This window comes from Vigna angularis, chromosome 9 (assembly GCF_016808095.1).
Source record: "Vigna angularis cultivar LongXiaoDou No.4 chromosome 9, ASM1680809v1, whole genome shotgun sequence".
Lineage (NCBI taxonomy): Eukaryota > Viridiplantae > Streptophyta > Magnoliopsida > Fabales > Fabaceae > Vigna > Vigna angularis.
Genome location: NC_068978.1, coordinates 26,332,945 through 26,349,479, shown reverse-complemented (window position 1 = coordinate 26,349,479; position 16,535 = coordinate 26,332,945).

Below are 16,535 nucleotides of genomic sequence, written 5' to 3'. Positions count from 1 at the left end.
CTATTTGTGATTCATGATAAGTCTCATTTGCAATTGATGGTCATGATTCCAAGACAATGCAAAATTCTATGGTTTTGTTCCCTGCACATGATGATGAAAAATGACTTGAAAAACATGCTAAAGGGTAAATGTTTCTCTTTTTATGTTTCAAATGTTTGAAATCCATGTTGAACTTAAATTTTTATGATAAATATAATTATAATAATATTACCCTATGTTTTTAATATAGAGCTGTGGGTAAACCCAGAGGTCAGTTTGTTGAAATCTTGTATCTAAAGGTTGTAACTCATTTATAGTTCTTGTTCATTTTCTATGTTATTGTATGATCTACATGTGTGACTATTTAGTTTGTCCTTTTAGTGTAACAAGTGACTAGATTCATGGAAATGTGGCTACTGTGTCATGTCTTGGATGAAAACCATCATTCAAGTTGGCATTACAAATGACTGGATTGAGGTAACGATACTTACCTTCCATACATTACAAATGAAATTAAGCTTTGAACATATGCAAACATAATGAATTTGTTTTAATTTTGCAGCGCTTCAAAAATACATAACCTATATCAGAGGACACAATTAAAAAGATACGACAAGAGTAAGGAACATATCTTCTGTAGAGATTGACTTAAGACTCATGCTCATGCCTTTAGGAAGATTTTTATTGTTGTTGAACATTAATTAGTTTAAGTTTAAGTTTTTATAGTTTAAGTTTTGGATTGTTTTTTAGATTGTTTAGTACCCTGTTCACTTGAAATGCATAGAATATATAATATTTTGATGTAATGAGATCATTTTATGTTTTTTAGGTGTGATTTTATTGTAAAAATAAATTTATTTTTCTAAAACAAACACAGCTTGGATGTCGGGTAGTGCACATCCGACGTCTAAATGACGTCTGACAGTGCTCATCCAACGTTTATTTTGTTCCAGAGATAATCCTTTGGATTTTCTCGCTAAGCTATGCAAAAACGCGCTTAGCACGATAAACGTCGGATACACTGATAGTTGTCGTCTATTGTAACGTCTGGCCACGTGTAATTCAACGTCTATTTGTGTCTGATCTAGCCTCCGACGTCAAATTGACGTCTCCCAATATGACGCCGGGGTGGAGTCGAATGTTAAAAGCCCAAAATAACAGACATTAAAAGTCTTTTTTGCATTGGTGTAGACATTCGACCTCAACCCCAAAACCGAAACATTTTCAAAAAAGAAAAAAATGTTGCCCCCAAATTAAACATTATTAATGAAAGTTGAAACTAATACCTCTATACATGATACTCTAACCAAACAAACCACATAACTTATTTAATCATTTCACTCGTTCTAAAAAATATAATTTAAACTTAATTAATCATTTTTATTATTCTCCTAAATTAAATTTTCTTGACTCTTAAAACTTTCATCTAACATTCTACAATCCTTTAAAAGAGACAAAGTATAATGTCTTTGACACCTAAATAAGACATTACGTGTAACATCCTAATTTTTCTTACTTTATAATTCATAGCCGATATATTGTAGCATTATATAGTCATTCATAAGGAAATATGTTAAAATAGAATGGCTCAATTTCTCACACCAAGAGGGGGGTGAATTGGTGAAGTATAAAATTTAAAACTTTCAAAATATTTTTCACCAAAAGAGATGCCTTTATACTTTTCTTGAAACACAAGTTAAAAGATTTCCAATGCAGCGGAAATTTAATCGAATGCGTATAAAGTATAATCGATTGAATGTAAAAGAGTAAGGATAAGAAATATCAAACGATGAGTTTTTCTACTAGTTCGACCAAGCCTACATCCAATGTCTTTCCAACCATAGGAAGCCAATGCACTATAATGATCAAGGTTTTTACAACAAGGTTTTTATAGAGACCTCACGTCAAAAATATAAAACACATCTCTAACCCTCTAATCAAAATATAGGCAGTACATAAACAGACTAGCAGCAAGAATCCCCTCTCCTGCAGTTCAACCCCTTTGAGGCACCCTCAAAGTCAAGAATGCAACGCGTCCTTCTTCCTGTAGTCACAACAGGGAACTCAACCCAATCTTCAGCAAATTGTAGAACCTAATCTTATAGTAGACACCCAAATGTGCAGATAGATCAGACTTTGAAAACTCAGCAATCTTTCTCTTCAAGAAATCACAATTAGTTGATCACCACGGTCAAACTAGTTTCTTGGAGCTTTTTCTCTTTCTGTAAACTTTACACTTTTCTACAAAAGAATATGAAAATGTTAGAATCACAAAAGTCCTTACAGAAATCAAATTTGCGTCAATATATAGATAAATTTGTATCAAACGCAATATAATCAACTTTGCTACTAATGCAGTCGAATATACCAATTTAGTTATAACAGATAATAACAGTCAACACAATTAATTGAATTCACAATTAATGCAGTCGAATAGCATTTAATGTTTGCTCAACACATTTAAAAATATAGCCGTTGTGACAGTTATATCAAGCATTAACAGATTTCAAAACAGTAACAAACTTAATCGAATACATATCGCATGCAATCGATTATGCAACAGTGTTATGCAAAGTTTTGAAAACTTTTCTCTTTAAAAAACTCCCACAGCACAGTTGAAAAAGTTTGTGCAAAAACACGAGTTTTAATCGATTCATCCCATAATGTAATCGATTTCAAACTGTTGTTTTGCCACACAATTAAAGTTCAACATTAGTGCTTGTGGTTTTTCTCATCCAAAAACATGTGTCATGCATTCATGTATAAAATCAATATATAATATAGTGAAATTCAATGAACAACACAGCAACAACACAATTATGTTCTCATATACACATATAAAATGTAAGCATAGAATATGTAACACAAAATACACATGTGTTATTAATTATGTGTTGTCATCATCAAAAACTCAGATATTACTAAGATTGTGGGTTCAGCTAAACCAGTGCTCCCCCTATTAACAATCTCAACAAAATATAAAGAAGATCACACTGACAATACATATTTTTAAACTCAAATTTTGTTGAGACTTCGGCAAGTGTACCGAATCGTTCAAGTAATAAAACCGGTAAGATCGGATATCGTTTCCCAAGAGACTCGTGTCACCAAACAATCATATAATTGCTAACTAATTTAGACTAAAGAATGATTCCATAATTTGGGTTTTTATGCAATTAAAGTAAACATCAAACATAAATGATAAAAGTGATCTTTGATACTCAAACACTTGGACATGGAAAGATTAGAAATGATATGGATTGATATTGTTGGGGTATGATTTCACCTACTTCACTCTTATGCATGTAAACTTACACCTTCTTCATTTACTTACTAATGTCAATCTTCTAATTTACTCAAACCTAATCCCTTGGTAGAGAGAGCCTAGACTTCCTTATTAAGCTCCAATTCCTTGGAAAACCTAACAAGTTAATCCGCTTTAAGACTTGAGACCTAAGACCAAAAGTTCAAGTTCTATCCCTAGATACAATTCCCTTTGGGTAATTTGTTCCAGTTCTAGGTTCACACAATATTTCCCAACATCAAGCAAACCCTAAAATCATGTCATGGATAGCAATGTCACAACAAGCTTTAAGAGAATGAACAAAATACTAGCAATCAATTAAAGAAGCATCAAATACATTCAAACCAGTAACAATACATAAGAGTTCGGTGGCTGCATCAATCCCCCAACAACAATGAAGCTAGCTCTCCATTAATGGAGAGCTTGAGCTTACAACAATGATGGAAATGGAAGAACGAAGAAGACCCAAGGAAGAAGATATATTGTTCCCACAGCTCCTAGCTCGCCTCCAAGAGCTCCAAATGAGAGAAAACACGTTTGGGTGTCAAAAAATCTCAAGCTCTTCGCACCTCTGAGTTAAATAGGGCAAATCTGCCCTGTTAGCAAAGTTGGCGCTCAAGCCCCTAGAAAGAGGAGGGCTCAAGCGCACGACAGTTATGATGCACTGGCGCTCAAGCCCCCATAAACCAGGGGCGCCCGGGCTAGCTTCAGTAGAATTCTAGTTCTTCATTTTTGTTGTTTTTCTTGCTTTTCTTGCTTTCCAGTGTCTTCATTGGATGCATAGACTTCTTCCAACTACTTTAAGCACATGAAAGCAAGGATTCATGATCAAAATATCTCATTAAAGCTTAAGATTCAACCACTTAACAAACTAAAAGAAAACTAGGATTTACAAGGCAAAAAATTAAGGAGTGGTTGACATTTTCTCTTAATTCATTACTGGAATCATGGTAAAATATGTCATTATCATATTTCAACTTATAAAACTCATAAAGATAAATCAAACTCTTGTATATTATTCTTCAGTCTCTCTCTTCACTTGCACTAGATCAGACAACATTCCCTCATCTACTCCCGTATAACTCACACGTTATACAATCATCGCAAAATATATATATCAACACAAACAAAAAAAAGTAGGGGTGAGTTAACATGCAATAGACGATTTATAAAACCTGCTTAATTATGTTAATTCACATAAAGATAATCATATCATCATGCAGTAATTAAAGTAAACGTATTCATCACAACATAATATAATCATGTCAAACACACTCATCTCATCATACATAATCACACCATACACACTCATCCAAATGATACGTTGATGCACGATCACAGGAGGTTATGCACTTGTGATGACCTCTACTTCTCTTCACGGATACACTTCCAATACAACACTCCATACCATCCACAAGGTTAGCCCATTAATACCTATGCCCAAAACCAGCACACAGACTAGAACCTCCTGCCCCTCTCACCACATAACTCATCCTTCTCTACTTGAGACTGGATGCTTATTAGAGTATCAGGATAACCTCCAACAATGGGACCCTCAACATCAACGTGCACAATAATTACTTACAACCACATAGTCTCTCCACAAGACCCTTGACCAATCCCACATCGTGTTCATATCTTAACATAGAATAAGGTTCAAGTCAACGATACAATCAGACATACCAATCAGTAAATAAAATTACTCGAAATCCTACTCAATATAATCAAATATTATTAGCAATTTAACTAGTTATAGTATTTCGTAGAATGATTATTCTCATTACAGCCTCTAATTAAAGATCTGACCGATCAAATAAATAATAACATGTTTAGAACCTATTATAAAAAATTTAGTTTGATCCAATAGTTAATGAAGTGGGAATCTTAATTTTACTCACACTAGTAAAAAAAGGAGTTTCTAACGCGCCATATACGCTTCGGTTTCGTAAAAACCGAAGCGTATAAAAAGACGGTGGCAATTTTGTAATAAAAGCCAAGGTTTATGCCTCGGTTCTCCACTGACTGGTGCCTAAAGCAGTAACTGCCTCGGTATCTAAGTGAATCGAAGCATATAACTCTGCGATATTCCCCATACTGCCTCGGTTTCCCCTAACCGAGGTGTATGCTTTTTTAATAATTTTTTTTAAGGGATTAGGCACCGGGTGGCAGCACAACCGAGGCAGTAGGCTGGATATTGCCTCGGGTTTTTGGGAACCGAGTTAGTAGGCCTGGTCTAGGGCAATAAAAACATATGCCATTGTTTTCCTTCTTCGCGTGTTTCCCCTACGTTGCTGCCTCCACAACTACGTTGCTTCCTCCTTTGCTGCCTCCAACCACTTTAGACGTTTCTGCGTTTCTGCTCCCTACGCCGCCTCCTCCCTCCGCCGCTGCCTTCATATCTTTGGCGCATTGCTCTTCACTTCGCTGCCGCAGACAACGAGGAACTCAACGTCGAAGAGAGGAATCTCCTCTCTATAGCCTACAAGAACGTGATTGGAGCGCGCCGCGCCTCATGGCGCATCATCTCCTCGATCGAGCATAAGGAAGAGCCGCGACAATGAGGATCACGTCACCGTCATCCGCGACTACCGATCCAAGATCGAGTCCGAGCTCTCCAACATCTGCGACGGTATTCTCAAGCTCCTCAACTTTCGCCTTATTCCCTCGGCTTCCTCCAGCGATTCTAAGGTCTTCTACCTCAAGATGAAGGGCGATTACCACAGGTTCCAACATCAGGTCTCCAACATCAGGTTCAACCTTTTTTTCCCTTTCCATTTCTTTTTTTTTACTGATTTCTTGATTCAGATCTATTCATGAGGTTGAAAGTAGGGGAAGGGGGACCAGCGGGGGTCTGACAGTGAAAACTAACCCAACGGCCGGAGGCAGAGTCGACGGTGGAAGCGTCGGACTCGTCGCACTCGGGAATGGTGGAAGTCGCGACGTGGTGGCAGCGCGAGGGACTGGAGCGGGCGGAAGTGGCGAAAACAGAGTGGCAGAAGGAAGCGTTGGAGAGGGAATCGAAGTCAGCCTTGCGCTTGGAGGGGTGACAGGGGCGCTGTTGGATATCCTTAGAGGAGGAAGGTTGGCGGGGATTGAAGTTATGTTGCGGATGAATGGGATGAGAAAGGAAGAGGGGTTTGCGTCAATACGAGTGGGGCTGGGGAAGATGAATGAGGGAGAAGGAAGGAGCTGTCTTGTTTGTGGAAGAGGTTTTGAGGCGCGGAATCCCTTATGCTTCGGAGGATAAAGAAGGTCATAAAGGAGGGTCAACCAGGTATCTTGCTTGGAAGATGATGGTAAGCAGTTGATATTCGATTTTTTTCACTTTGTTGGATAGTTAGTTAGCTCTTGTTTGAAACATTGAATATAGTATTGAGTAATGTCTTAGTTGGACGATTCATTGTGATGGTTACTTATCATTTGGTTCCCTTAACTTAGACGATGTTAATGAGCTTGTTATTCACATTTTCTAGTTTGCATCACTTGGTTGTTCTAGTTAGCTGATGGAGATCTTTCTGACATTGTTCTTGCCATTTGTGCTTCACATTGCTATCTGCTTTGCCCTTTTGCATCAAGTTATTGATTGGATTGTTTTGCCTTCGTCAAGGTGAGGTTTCAAACTACGAAGATACAAATGTTGCCTAGCAACTCTAAGTTGTTCTCATGGGAGACGTATGATGAAGATGTATCTTCACTATCAAAAAGTTCAAAGATCACAACTAATTCCACGTGCATTCAGCAATGTGCATTCAGCAGTGTGCATTAAGTAGGCCATGTTGTCCACGTGTTCATCAACGGTCAATTTTTAGGTTTGTAGTTTAACTCGATAACTGTTATGATTGGAATCCAACCAAGATGTGATGATTGCTAATTCCTTTTACAGGCTCAGCTTTTGGGACAAGTGAAGACAGAAGTTGCACATTCAATGGCCCTGTCAACCTATGTGTTGCAACCAATAAAATAGCCCTTCTCAGTGTAGCTGTTGGATTACCCGTAAGTAACTTGCTTTTGAACTCTAATTTGGACTTGATCATTCCTTTATACTTAGCAGTTTGCTCATATATTGATAACTTTTGTTCTTCTTTTTACCCCAGAATGTTGGATTCCATTGTTAAGAAGAAAAGGGGTTGTGAAAATGCTCTAAGACTATGTGTGTATGGATTGATAGACAGGAGCAAAATAGTGTGAAATGAAATGGGATGATAATACTTGGTTCCATTGTTTGGATTACCTAAAACAGTACGAAATGGAACAGAAAGGAATTGATTCCATTCCATTACATGAAGTACCCCCTTTTTCTTTCCTTCCATCTATTCATTTCACTCTGTTGTGTTCCATCTCTTTCCATATCAGTACATGGAAAATGAAATGATATTGTGCTAATCTTTTGTTTTGGAGGCAGATTTGTATACCTGGAGCACTGATTTTCTTGGTGCTTGCTTACGTATATAGTTTGTACAGTTTTAATGTGAAATGGAACAATACCAGTGGAACAACAATGTTGTACTAGATATGATGATGATGATCAATATCTTCTCTGGAATGAATTTCCTGTGTATTCGGTGGATGATGTCATACTATTGTGGAGAGAATTACTAACACGTTGCTTTTAATAAGTTTTTTTATTGATTAAAATTTATTGAAATCTAAAAATATTGAGATAAGTTTATGATGTAATTTCTTTTTTTATGATTTTATTTTCATTAATTTTTTCTTTTTAAGATTTAATTTGCTTGAAGTGATTACAGTTTTCTGCTGATTGTGATACATTTTATAGTTGCTTATATGAATTCTTAGAAATTTGATGTATATATATATATATATATATATATATATATATATATATATATATATATAATTTTACAAGATTTTTTATGTTTTAATAATTCTGCTGCAAATAATGTTAAGAAATTGGCTAGATTTTTTTTTGTTGAATTTTCCAACATACTGCCTCAGTTCAAAAGAGAACCGAGGCAAAAAGTCATTTAAAAAAAAAGGGCAAAATCCTACTGCCTCGGTTACTTTTGAACCGAGGCAAAATCCTATCCCTTTTGTCTCGGTCCACAATCAAGGTAAAAATGATAGACTTTTTGCCTCGCATGTATATGTCTCGGTTCCAGAACCGCTGCCTATGAGCGAAAATAACCGTTGTCGTTTCCCTTGACTGTACTAGTGTCAGCTGACTCAAAAATAGAATTTAAGGTGGGACTAAATTATCTAATAAATTCGAAATTATTTTCCCTAGATATATACATCCAATTACAAATCCGAGCGGCAAGGAGAATAACTATGTTTTAGGAACTACTTGTTAAAATTTTAGGTTAATGTAACAGTTAACTAGGTTGAAATTGAAGTTTTACCGAAGTAACTTAAAACCAGAATTTGAGTGATTTTCAAATCTATCACAAAATGCGAAATTAATTACTCTAAGCACAGTCATTCAATTAAAAATCTAAGTGGTCAAGATGATTCAATACTTCTTATGGACCATATATCAAATTATCTGGTCAATCTAATGGTAAACAAAGTGGGGATTAAAGTTTTTACTCAGGTAACTTAAGGACAAAATTTCACTGTTAATAAAGTTACTCAAAGATGCGAAATTTATTCCTACAAGTACAGATCTCTAATTAAAATTCCGAACGATCAAAAGAGAGTAAGATCCTTCAGGAATCATATATAAAAGTTCTAATTTAATCTAACGGTAAATTAAGTGGGAATTAAAATTTTACTGAAGTAACTTTGTGACAGAAATAAAGTAGTGGTTAATTTACTCAAGATTATGAAATTCATTTATTTAATTATAGACCTTAAATTAAAATTTTGAACTGTCAAATTGGAATAATATAATTTAGGGATCATATATCAAAATTTGAACTTAATCTAACGATAAACGAATTATGGATTAAGGTTTTACTATGGTAACTCCAAAAATGAAAAATAAGAAAAACATAGTCAATGACAATCAAAACCTATGCAGGTAAACAGGTAGGCTAACAGGACAAAAATCCAACATGCTCATAGCAAAATCATAAACCAAAAATATACAATTATCATGCATTAAGAAGAGAGTTAGCTCTCTTACCTCTATTCCCGAATTATATTCTTTATCGATTTCTTATCATTATGTTTTCAATCTACCGAAAGAGGATTTGGCTGGTTGCCATCCTGATTTGTACCACCAAAAGTTGTTTTGTCCTTTATTTAGATATTTTATTTTTATTAATTAATTTATTTATTTTATAAAAACATATTTTGGAGAAATGTATTCCACTACCGTAAATTTTTGTTTAAATTACAACATAACTTATTAATTATTATTATTAATAATATTAAGAGAAAATTATTACTATTTATTAAGATGAATATTTTCATGGATTTTACGTTACGTAGTTAGCCAATAACAGAAATAATCCAAGAAAAAGGTTTGTATCCCAAAAACTCCTAAATATATTTAAGCTTGGTATAATAGGTGCTGACATCTCCATTTTCTTATTGTAGAAGTTGGAAAATCCTTGATAATCCGGTTATGAGATCATCCCAACTTTCAATCATCGTGTTTGAAAAAATAATACTAATGATGATATCTTGGGAAACAAAGTTATAAAGCCAAGAAATTAGCAGATTATTGGCACGGATCCAAGCATCATAGATAGGATCCTCAAGAAAAAGTTTCAGAAGCGAGACATCCATGAACGCAATCTTATTCTTGACGGATAAAGCCACCATCATAGCAAAACTCCATGTAGTATAATTATTATTATTATTTTTCACTTTCAATTCATTGATCAATTTTCTTCGATTTCTTCCCATTCATCAATCGTTTTTTTTGGGTTAAATATGTTTTTAGTCCCTAAACTATTGGTCGTTTCTGATTTTCGTCCCTCTTTCAAAATAAAGTACAATTTGGTCCTCATTCTTTTTGAAACTCGAAACTTTGATTTTAGTCCTCATTTTGTTGACTAAATGAGGACCAAATTTTTAACAGTGTTAGTTTTCGAGGACTAAAATGAACGTTTCGAAAAGAATGAGGACCAAATTGTACCTTATTTTGAAAGAGAGACGAAAACCAGAAACAGTCAATAGTTTAGGGACTAAAAACATATTTAACCCTTTTTTTTCTTTCCTCTCCGGATGGTATTAAGTTTACCAATAAATTAAAAGAGACTGGAGAGAAAGATCTAAATTAATCGAATAAGAAGATGAAAGTGGACTATGTCATCACATTGACAATAAAATCAAACAATATAGCACTTAGACGAAAATAAAAAACATTTTAAGCATTCAATACAACAAATCCTTTTAATATAAATTTTGATTAAAAACATTCAAAATTACAAGGTATTTAAAACTTAATTAAATAATTTTAAAATTTATTTTAAATTATTCTAAAAAAAATTATGATTTTATCATGGAGTATTTTGGAATTATAAATTAAAAAAAAAATTATAAATTATACATTTTGGCTAATATTGAAAATCTTTATTCTGAAACATGTAATGTAGAAACCTTTTAATATATTTTGGAAATAATTTTCTAAAATTGTAAGAATTTTAAACGTTCATCTTCATCATTATATTGTAATGGGAGGTGCATACAGAAATAGATGGGGTGCAGCAAACAATTACCAAGTTGTATGGATGTGTTGTTGGGCCATCGTGTAGCCTAGGCCCTTTGAGTGCAAGGCTTGATTGGCAAATCACAACTTAGATTTTAGTGTATAATGGTAGTGTAGTATCTATAAGTTCATATAGGATCAATTATGAAAAATTTAGCATTGAAGATTTATAAGGGGTTGAGTTTTAATATGATACCTTTTTCTTTCTTTCAAAATTACCCTTTTAAAAAAATTGTTTTCTTCAACGGTTCTATCTCACAAAATAAAGATCCCAATTGGTTACACTCACCACAATATTGATGCCCTTCCATAGGTAAAAACTCATGATTTTAACAACTTTTTAATATTATGTTCTCATTGAAATTGTTCTTTTATCTAGATGATGAACCATGATTATTACCTTTATATTATTTGTTGCAAGGCCATAATCTAATGCATAAAGTAAGTACATGGAGGGCTTAAATTAGTCAACATTAATCAATATTCATCAATAAACTTTACTTTCTCACGTTGTAAGACTTTACAAAACCTTAACCCAATGCTTAACTTTGAGTTTAATCAAAGTTAGTTGGCAAGCCATAATCTTCATGTTTTGTCTTATTTGTTTAATGATAGTAAATAGTCCAAAACGAATAAGTAACTAAGAATACATATCTACATCTTAAATTCTCCTCCTTAGATGTAATAAGAAACTAATATATTAAGAATGTTATCTTTTACTTTTATAAAGCATAAATGAATTAAGTCACATGTGATATAATATATTAAATTAATCACGCCAATTTCAAAAAGAAAAAACTGAGGGTATTTAAGAAGTTTTACATTCTAATACTTCCTATTGGGTTAAAATTGAGTAACATATGTTATGGTTTTGCGTGTTATTAAAATGGATTAAAATCGTGAGCTAATCTGGTTTACATGGGTTCGAGTAGTTGTGTTAAAAAAATGTGAAATTTTGATGTAAGTCTATTTTGATCTGACTCATTAAAAACTCGGTTCATCCTGATTGAACCCGTGGTAAGTGGCTCACCAATTTATCTATTTTTTTTAATGAAATGAAATTAATTAATTATTCAATGAAACAAAAAACATTACAACTCAAATCCTTATTTTGCCTATGCAAAACTCTTTTTTATATTAATTGGTCCAATTATTACTATTTCAATTTAATTCATCAAAGTAACCTGCTATAAAAATACTGAAAGAAAAGGTTTAAAGAAAAGTTAAATGAGCTAGTGAGACAACTCATTTAACCCATCAACCCATAGGATCAAGTCGGATGACCTATTTTGACAACACTAATTATATCAAATACTTATTATTAATTTTAAAAAGTTAAAATTATAACTATAACTATTAACTAGATTGTCCATTAACTAAAATGTTATAATTTAATTGTAACTTGGATCAGGTCATTTTTGTCATAAGATAATTAATGTCACAATAACCATATCAATTTCAGTGATGGCTCCGGTAGAAATTGACCTTGCAATTTTAGACATCAATTCCTAGGTTTCATATTTTAGAAAAGGTGAGGAAAATAAATTGCTCTATTGGAACTTTGGCATATTTTAATATAGCTAAATTAGGAATCATTCAAAACAAAGATGTTCAGATTAATTTGATGTTTTCCTTTTGGACAATTTTATTTTATTCCCTTATAGTACTTGGTGTTTTCAGGAAATTAAGGTGGTCTTGTTGCCAGATGTCGTTGAATTGGTATGCAAAAAATTAAAGGTTTAGCATTTGGTATTCTATAATCGCTTACGTAGTTGTCTTTACATATATAGTGTACATGAACTTTATTAACAAATATATAAATTAATTTGTCTCACAAATACATTAATGTTTAATCCATTATGTAAATAAATAACTTCTTAGTGCATTTTTACACTTTACAACTCATCAATGAGAAAAGTCATCAATGAAAAAGGTTGTGAACTCATGATCCACTTATAAATTGGCAAGACTTATTAGAAGTACTTACTATTGCAATTTAAAAGATACCATTAGTCTAAGGAAGAGAAGCTAACCACCCATAAATATAAATTAATAAGTTCGAACATTGACCAAAGAATAATATGATAAAAAATATTAAACTAAATAAATTCAAACAAAAGAATACAATTTAAGCAACTCATGGGTTTCAAATTAGAACTTAATGACCAACGTAATAAATAAATACTCTTTCATTAAAGCATTTAAGTGACTTTAATTCGTTAGACACTTTTCTCATTTTAAAATGATAAAATGATGTTTTTGAATAATTTTAAAGTTTGACCTACTTTTATTCTGTCATAAATTTATTATTTTAGATTTCATTTCCTCTTTTATAAAAACATTCCAAAATTGTTTGTCCATTATATTAAAAGTCTCATATCAATAGAGATAAAATTATATAAATTTTATTTTATAAATTAATTTTATAAAATTAAATTAGATTTAAAATTCACTTTAAATTAAATATAACATGAATAAAGTCCTCTATCAATATATAAATAATTGGACTAATATATGTAAAACCATAAACTAAATAAGCATTATTATTTTCCTTTGATTTATCCTGTCAACCTATCTTGCACTTTCGTCACAAATAACTATTTTAAGATGTAAAACAAACCAACATGTTTCAAAATAAACCTCAAATTTCTTCCCATTGGTAAAACTGCATCCATAAAAAGGATTTTGATAATGAGATATTGATTCTGTATAGGAAGAGATGCAAAGACTTCAATTATATCTTAAAAGGCCTTTTAACATATTGATCTCATGAATTTCTCATAAAGAAGAGTGTTTTCGTAAGATACTTTTTTTTTTGTAGTTGAGGGAATTTGGGACACTCTTCTTTTGTATTAAATTTTATATATATATATATATATATATATATATATATATATATATATATATATATATATATATATATATATATATATATATATATATATATATATATATATATATATATATATATATATATATATATATATATATATATATATATATATATATATATAAACTTTGTCTCCTTTACGTGTATTCCAAAATCAGCTTTCCATTTTTTCTTTTTTCTTTTTAGTTTTTAGAGAATGCTTCCTATTCTAATCTTAGATTTAGAGAAAAGATGGTTAAGTTTCTTTTGTTTAGTCAAACTTTAATCTTTTTCATTTTTAATTTTGTTCTTATTTGCTCATCATATTTTGTTATTAGGATATCTAACAGCAGCACTAAATGGTTGATAATATTATATTTCAATAGATGTTGAAATAGTGTTGAAGAAAATTTTAAATGTTACACGGATGTAGTTAGAATGATTTTTTTATCTTATAAGAAAACATTTATTTTTATTTTTAATATAAAGTAGGTTAGTGTAGAAGTACATGTTTACGAAAGTTTTGTTAAGAAAAAAATTTGATGTTTTAGTATCTTTACTAGTAATCATATACACCCGTTTTTGGCATTAGTTATTTTGATTATTATACTTCGTTTTGATAATTGAGGTAGATCTAAACAAGATAAAAATGTATACTTTTTTGGCTTTAGTTATTTACCAAAGCATAAATTTTACTATTTGACATTGATTATAGATGAACTGAAGCATAAAAACATTACTAAATAATAAAAAATAAAAAAGATAGGAAATTATGTTTCGGTTGTTAGTATTAGGCCTTAGTGATATGATAATCGAAGCATAATATGCTTAAAAAAATTAGAAAGAGGGATTAAGCTTTGATTCTTTAAACAACTGTGAATTAACATGTTTTGGTTTTGTTAATAATTAAAGTCTAATATCCTCAAAATAAAATAATTGCTCAAATAAGAAAAGGATTAAGCTTCGACTATTATCTGAACTGAAACTTAATATCCATTTTATGTTTTGGTTTTGGTAATAATCGATGTTCATTCTAAGTGTTTTTTAAATATTTTTTTTATTCTTGCCTACACATTAAACCTAGACAAAATCATAACAAGTCAGATACAACAATATAAAATCAAACAGACAACACATATCATAAATGATACCTAAAATTAACAATATTGTAAAGTTTTAAATAAATCACAATTAAATGTGCTAAATAATATTGTACATTTGTATTATGTTTTTTGCATAAACTATTCTTAAATACTTAATGATTTATCAGATATTAGTGTAAAACTCATGAATTTCTGCAAAAAAACAATAATCTCAGTTAGTATATAAAAGACAAAGTTACAAAGTATTTGATTGAATGAAATTATGACCGTTTTTCGCAACTAGTTGTAATATGAGCACAAATAATAGTTGTCATCCACTACATTTCGCACTCATATGAGCTAGTTTGTTTATTACATTACAATACATTACAATAAATAATGGAGGAAGAAAAGGAATCAATTAATTATAAATATATGGACCAAAATATCAAACATAGAAGTCAATCATGCAAGTTTTTTTCTCTTAGTAGTTGATTTCAGTCGAAAATAGGACTGATTTTATTACTCTCAACCATAAAAAATACATTCTCATATCCTCTATTTGTAATAATCTAATTCTCCTAAAAAGGGAAATATGGAAACTAGGAAAATAAAATAAAAGATTATATATCTATTTCCTCTAATTAGGAATATTCTAAAGATATTTTCTCTAATTACAACACTCTCCCTCAAGTTGGTAAATGAATATCAATCATACCCAAACTTGCCTACAAAATCTTGAAATCTACCCAGAGGAAGCCCCTTTTTAAAAATATCTGCTATTTGAAATTCTGTAGGAACATGAGTTGTAATCACAAATCCTCTGTCAAGATTATCTTTGATGAAATGTCTGTCAATTTCAATCTGTTTGGTTCTGTCATGTTGTACTGGATTATGGGCTATGCTCATAGCAGACTTATTGTCACAGTGTAGTTGCACCGGGTTCTCCACTTTGACTTTAAGATCATCCAAAATGATTTTCATCCAGAGTCCTTCACACATTCCTTGAGCAAGGGCTCGAAATTCAGCTTCTGCACTAGAACGATATACTCTATCTTGCTTTTTGCTTCTCCATGTTACCAGACTATCTCCAAGAAATACACAATACCCAGAAGTAGATTTTCTATCAGTAATAGAACCTGCATAATCAGCATCAGTATATATCTTCATAGTCAATGTGTCAACCCTTTTGAATAATAACCTCTTTCTTGGACTTGACTTCAAGTATTGGAGAATTATGTCAACTGCTTGCATGTGTCTCTCTCTTGGATCATGCATAAATTGGCTCACTACACTCATAGCATAAGCAATGTCTGGTCTTGTGTGTGATAGATAAATCAATTTTCCTACCAATCTCTGATATTGGGCCTTCTCTATAGGAGCACTTTCTTCACTTCCAATTATGTGATTCTGTTCTATAGGAAATGTTGAGGTTCTACATCCCAGCTTTCCTGTTTCTTTGAGGAGATCAAGTACATATTTCCTTTGGGAGATGAAAATTCCGTTCTTGGAGTAGGAAACCTCTATTCCAAGAAAATATTTGAGTTTTCCTAGGTCTTTCATTTCAAACTAAGCTTCCAATTTATCTTTTAATGCCAATTTTTCTGTTTCAACATCTCCTGTAATAATCAAATCCACATAGACAAATAATAGAGTGAGTTTACCTGTAGAAGAGTGCTTTAT